The following is a 7215-nucleotide window of genomic DNA, read 5'->3' as shown; positions in this document are numbered from 1 at the left end:
ATGATAATTATGCTACAAATGAAGTTTGACTACCGAGTTCTTCCTTGTTTCCCAGAGCCAAACTCAGTCATTTATTTTTGACAGTTTTATCCATCTCTGATACATTGGGACCTTTGTTCAGTAATATGCGTGATATTTGATTGGAGCCCTTTTAATTACGTCACTTCATCGCGCCCTCTTCCTCTGCATCGCTTTAAAGGCACCTGACAGTGAGAATCAGCACCTCCAACTGTTTATCTTGATGAACCAACTCCTAATATTCGCATAACAGTAGTGAATGGAAATGCACATCAATTCACTTTTTCCTTTTGCTGATTTTCTGGAAATTATTTCAAAATTTGCACAAAAAATTGATGGAAATTTAGTTCAACTAGATCTCATGACAAATAATAATTTATTGCTCCTCAGGCTGTTATTGACTGTTGTTAGACGGTTGTTGACTGTAACTCGAGATCTCATCAGTTGGCCACAGAAATACTTGGTACTCATTGGCTGGCAGGTATCAAACAGCCCATGCTTACTTTAGCTACTTGCTAGGACTGTGTCCAAAATCCCTCCCCGTTTACTACATAGCGCATAATATTTACTGTTCAACATTTTATTTGAGTGTACACATGTACCCGCTATATTGTGCTCTCAGAAATGTATTTCACACTGGGATTCACTACTTTCTGCTAGCAATCCTACAATGTAATGCTGGATGAGAAAATTACTGTTGTGTGATTCTACAGTGTTGATGCAAAATGATGATCAGTAATAGTCTAGAATCTGAATTTATTGCTCACAGGGAGAAGTGAATGCGTTAACGATGGAGTGGTTTTGGACACAGCCTTTGTCTCCCGGCAATTTTCAGTGGTGACACAGAATTAAAGTTAAAGCAAGTCCTCGTCTGTGATGCAACAGTTTACGCTCAGATGCAGCTGGCTCCCTCCATGATGTAACAGCTGGTCGGGTCGCGGCCTAAGTTCACTTGGTGATACAGCACAGCCGTTGGACTTGTGATACAGCTGTTTGTGCTATGCTGCAGCGGTGTGCTTTGGGATACATCGGTTTCCTCTTTGGGTCTTCTCAGCGGTGGTTCCTGTGATACAGGTGTGTGTTTTGTGAGGCAGCAGTTCACACTGTGATGCAGCAGAAGGCCCTCTGATGCAGCTCTGAGCTTTTACAAGTTAGCACAGATTTCCTGAACGGATTTTGCAGAAGCTATCAATCCACGTATGTGAAAATCCTTAAATATGGCACAGTAAGCAGATTACACTTAATCCACTTAGGGTTTTAGATTATTACCCTAATGTATAGGCAATATACTGTATGATCACAACATGAGGCATAATGCGACAAGGTCACACATTATGTGAGTCAAATTAAAATATCAACAGATCTTGTGTGAAACTGTGTATATGAACATGACACTTCATCTATGGTTTAATGCATGTTAATACAAATGTTAGCAAAGATGTGAGGCGTCACATGGAGGCTGGGTTGTGGATTTTGTGGGGACATAAAAAATAAGCAACTAACCTGAGGCAACAGTAAGAGGGGAACAAGGACAGATTTCAACACATAAGTACATGATAAACAAGTTGACTACAAACAGCCACCAACAAACTTCAGTATACACACTCACGCAAGCAGGCTTCAAATTACAGACTAGTGGGGTCACACTAGAAATAGAGACCTGGATCAGATCTTACACGTGAACATTAATGAGAATGCAACCTTTCATTTTTTAGATGGTATAATCACTTCTATCAGACACTCACCATTTCATTTCCTCCACACATGCAGTATTATAGACTTAAAAGCCTAACGAAGCGAAAGTAATCACATGTAAATGATTTAAGTGGTCAAAATAGGCCGATTTCACAGAGAACATGCAGGGAATGTCTTAATCTCACTTTTTACTGGCCCCTCAGACTGCTAATCTCTCAGAAATATCTACTGCTCCTGGACAGCGTGTCTTTGTGTTACATATTACAAACAATTAGCCATGGCTAATTAGCGGCAGCACCGGTCAGGGTGTACATTAAAACAACAAGGCACGGCCGGCTCAGCGACATGACTTCTGGCTGTTATACACATTATGGTGTCTCACATTTTTAAAAGCAGCCATTAATCATGGATAAGTAATGTAGCTGTACAAGCAGCTCGCCTGCCTGAAGCCGGAACCTGACTTTATTGCTCATATCATGTTGCAGATACCTTTGTGTGCATAGATGTGTGTAGGAAATACCCACACAGACCTTATTTCACTTGTTACAATTTTTTTTTTTTTTTTAAAAGCAAATAATGCCATTACCTCTTTGTGATTCATCAAAATCAATGATAATTTGTCAGCTGTCAGTGCAAGATTTTTCCTTTTTCCAAAAAAAATTATGAAAACTTTCTCATTTGGTAACCCAGTGGTTCTGAACTTTTTTGCCTGATGGTCCCCATTTGTCACCATTTGACAGTCACCATTTGTCATGTTCAAAATAAATTCATTTTAATTGATTACAGGACTTTTTTTTTTTTTTTTTACTTAAAATTGGATATTGTCACAGTATTCTTTAATATAATTGATTAGATCTGTTTGTTCAACTTTGCATTTGTACAAACTTTACTACCGCTTGCAGTGGGCAGATTTTACAATTTAAATGGTTTATCTGCAGATTGGAATACATTTAGCCTACTTAAATATTACACCTGTTCATCCATATTTTAACCATTTCAACCGTTTTATCTGTGACTTATTTAAACTATTTCATTCACTGTTCATTAGCCTACTTTAACTAAAGGTTTAAATTGTTTATCCATTACTTTTAGCTAACTATTTCAAGTGTCTATAAGTTACTTTTATCTTAGCATATAGACATTTTTTAATCCTATTTGGTTGTTAATTTTCCCACTCAACATAAAAAAAAAAAGAAGAAAGTTTAAACATTTTTTTTTTTCAAATGAGATACACAGTCTTTCCATGTACTGTGGCAACTGCAGAAGTACAAGTACCTCAGGTTGGGAGTCACTGTTGTTAACCCGTCAATGACATCACAGCACAGTGAGTAACCTGTCGGTGAAATGTTATTCAGTAGTAAGAGGAGTATGTGAGAGGGACAGGGGATGGGTTCATTGTGGGAAAAGTCAAGGAGACGCTGCAGAGCATGTTTATTCTCTTGGGCAACTGATGCCAGTGAACTGTTCTGGTCAGAGTTTGTTGTGGTGGTTTAGAGGAGAAAAAAATATGATTCAGTGTCCGCCCTGAGGGAATGAGATCAGAAAACTGAGTCATAGAGGAAGGAGAGAAAGAGCCAGATGTAGGGTGAAAAATGTATGAAAGGAGGGCGAGGTTGACAAAGAGAAGGGATCAACTTTGACCGAATGACTACAGCAAAAAAATCAGCTCCTGGGACGTGGCAGTATCACAATCTGAGGCCCGCACTATGAAGCAGGATTAGATGTGATTGAGGTAAATACAGGTTTGATCTGGGTTTTCAGCGTTCACTTCTTGCCAGGGTAAGTCACCATGTTAACTTATGCTAAACTCCTAACCTGCTCCATGGTAGGTTAACGTCAGAGGATCGCATCAAAACCTGTCACCAGCCCAGCTGCTGACCAATCAGATCACTGGAATCAACTGACTCATGTCAGCCCGACGTGAACAAAAGAGTTTACAGAAGAAGTGAGAAATAATAAGGAGCAGTAGGCATTTTTATAAATCAGTTTCCTGTTCCAGACTTTCCATGTGTCCAAGCTGGTTTTAAAACAGAGCTTCTAACAAATGCAGGGAGAGTTTATCACACTAAATAAATACATAATAATTATTATAGCTTCATTTTAAATGAACAAAGATTCTTTAATCCTGACGAGATTCTTGAGGGCGTTGATGCTTCTTCTTCCATCCCTTCAGCTCAGAATAACACGAAGGAACTCTGTGGTTATAATCAGGAATAAATTCACCATGATTATGAATTAATATTTTAGTAAGATAACCACTTGTCAACTACTTGTCTTCTCTCCTGTCTGCTTTGGTAGCAGCAACAGTCTGACATCACTTAAACTTTTTTCAAATATTCATAATAGTTTGTCCATCATCAGACAAAAGAGCAGAAATACTCAGAAGGAACCTTATTAATAATTCATGCACTTATTAACAATATATAATGTGCTGAACTTTGATAATCGGAAATAATTTCTAGTCTGTTTCTGTTTTATTCTAGTCATGTGTTAATACTGTTCACATTTCACCATGATGAATGTAACTTTTGGATGTCGCTGTAACTGAATTTACCTGCTGGTATCGGCGTGTCTTCTCGTATCGTATTAAGTACTTTATTCATGGTTGTGACGATGTTGCTTATAATGAACGACTCAGTCTCTTTAACGTGAGCGCGCTCGTAGCCAGATGGGTAAACCCAGAGTCACCTGAGCCAGTTGATAGACAGCTCCGTAGTACAGGTTTTCCAGGGCGGCCACTGTTAGGTTCAGTTAAGCTATCATAACAAAGATATTCTGGGTACGTTGAACTTGCTTTGTAATACAGGCCTCTGGTATCACAAGACAGCACTGGCAAACACGAGAGAAAATCTGGAAAATGTAACCTCTTTTAAGGTTTACCTTTTTTAAAATAGATGATACCGTTTTTAGGGAGAAGGCACTCTAAATGAAAGATAAGAGATACACATCGCATCATTTATCATTTCTATGTTTCTATAAAGCACCTTCTGAAGGAGTCGACATGTAGGTCAAATGTTGTGGAGGGTGGAGATGTGAGATTTACAGTGTATGCGGGAGAAAGAGCAAAATGTTTACATTGAGGTAGAATCTGTGGTATAGAACTGGGGGCGTATTTATACAGGCCTGTTATGTACATTTTCCGATTTAAAACAAAGTCAAGCAAACTGTTATTTATAGAGTTATTTTCATACATGATGAATGTATAGGCTGTTTGTGTTAATGTTAAAAATGACTTAAATATGAAATGGTCAGGTTTCAGTTTTCATACAATAGGATTATGATAATTAGTCTTTTAAATAGGCATTTTGCAACATAACAAATAAACACTGAGCAAGGCAGATAAGAAGTCAAACAATAACATGCAGGCAGTCAGAGCTCCCTTTTGGACTTTGGGATTATAGGAGTCAAGTTTCACTATGAAAGCATTCATTTAACCAGCGTCAACAAAAACTCCTCATTTGCCAGCATCCTTTAATCACTGATTTTATTTTGCATGAATGAAAAAGTAAATCAGCGTTGTTCTTTATCTTAAGCCTAAAATTTCATGCTTTTTAAAGTCAGTTTCCTCGCCCGTTTTCTGAGTGATTTGGAGCTGATCAGGAGTTGGATAGTTCTGCCAAATTTTAACACTGAGCCCTTGTGGATTCGCTAACAAGGCCGGGCCTGTCTAATACAAGAACACAAATCCAGCTCCTTTCTGCCTGATCTGCAGTAATTCCCCCAGCTCACATCACTTCCTTACTCGCAGATCTCGCAGATATACAGCAGAAGTTTTTCAAACTACAATGCCTTCAAATTACTTTAGAAAAACCCGCGGAAAAGTGTCACTGCAAGGATCTCACAATTAGATGGTTTGGATTCCGCATACTTGGTCAGTGCCCAGCTGAAATAGTTTTGAGCAAGACACTGAATCCCTTACCATTGTTCCCGATCCTGAGCTCAATCCTCTCTGAGCGAAAAGAGCCTTTCCATAAGGAGATTGCTAAAATATCACAACTGTTTGAGTCCGTTCTGTGTTCCAAAATAGATATGAGAAAATTAATTTGACATTTTGTAAATACACATATAATGTTCCTGGTTGAGAGTTAGGTGAGAAGACTGATACCACTCTTTTGTCTGTTGCTGTTTGCCTCCAGACTTTTGGAAGTCACTGCACATCCAAAAGATAGTTGTTTAAACACTTAAGTTTTCTAACAAAGATATAATGTGTTAATTAATGAGCTTAGAAGTGCACAGATTTGTAATGAGAAAGAAAAAAGGGCTAAAAGGGGATTTCTTTTGTGTCTAACTAATCAATAAACTCTGCCATTGGCAGGTACATGTGAATACACACACACACACACACACACACACACACACACACACGTTCTCAGATATGTCTGGTGAATGGTAATGCTGTGGTAATGAGTGTAAGCTGGACTACACCCATGTGAGGGGTGAGTGGGTGCAGCCAGTCTGGCAAAACCACAAATGACCAGCCGTCTATTTGCGACATAAACGTTTTCCACCTGTAGCATTTTGAAGATATTTTACATTTATTCAAATCTGCCGTTCAGTAGTTTCCCTCTGCATCGGGGTTTATTGTCGTCCTCACTGGGGAGGGAGACAATCCTCGTATCAGTTCACTCCTTTTCCTTTCATTCACACACAAGTAGACACACATGAATGAGGAGGCACAACATCAGTACAGTTCTCCCTCTCTCTCTCTCTCTCTCTCTCTCTTCCTCCTTCCCCTCCGTCCCATGCTTATCCTCTTTTCTTCTCCCCCTTCAGCTCAATTAGTCTCTTTTCCACCCTGCTCCACTGATCCCTCTTTAAACTGATTTCAGTCTTATTCCCATTCCCCTCCCTCCTTCACCTCTCTGGTTCTCTGCCTCATGACTCATGGAGGATATTTTTCAGTGTCACAATCAGTCGGAAACGTGGGTAAATATAGATCAGAAGCCTTAAAGACGTAGTACGTGTGAGTGTGCACATATCATGCAGACACGCCTCAGGGAGGGGTTTTTGCCGAGTCGTGATTTCCCTTGGTTTACATCAGCAGCGTGGGGTGATTTACCTGCCTGTGAGCACGTCGCCTCCCTCAGCTCTTAAAGCCATGGTAGGAGCTTTAATCACACCTGCTTCCATTGTCCTACATTTTCATACCATCCCTTCTTGTGCCTAAATCTGACATCATCCCCTGTCTGTTTGCAGTTCAAATCTTTATTACATTGTGCTAATCCTTTGCATATCTGGATTTGAACATCAAGTAAGAAAAAAGAGCATTGAGTTGTGCGTTGTGAATCACTTTTGTTAGTTTAAAAAACAAAAAACAAACAAAAAAAAAACACAGTAAAACCTTTAATGAGTCTTTTTAGACAAATATGGGTTATTAGACAGATCTGGGTTTGACTGATAGGGGTAATGGCAGAAACACAGTAATTTTATTGCTTTACCATCAGCAGGTTTTGGGTTGTCTGTCCCTTTTTCGTGAACGTGATATCTCGGGAACGCTGTGAG

The sequence above is a fragment of the Seriola aureovittata genome, chromosome 19 (assembly GCF_021018895.1).
Source record: "Seriola aureovittata isolate HTS-2021-v1 ecotype China chromosome 19, ASM2101889v1, whole genome shotgun sequence".
Lineage (NCBI taxonomy): Eukaryota > Metazoa > Chordata > Actinopteri > Carangiformes > Carangidae > Seriola > Seriola aureovittata.
The sequence above is the reverse complement of the archived record's forward strand: the minus strand, read 5'-3'. Positions refer to the sequence as shown.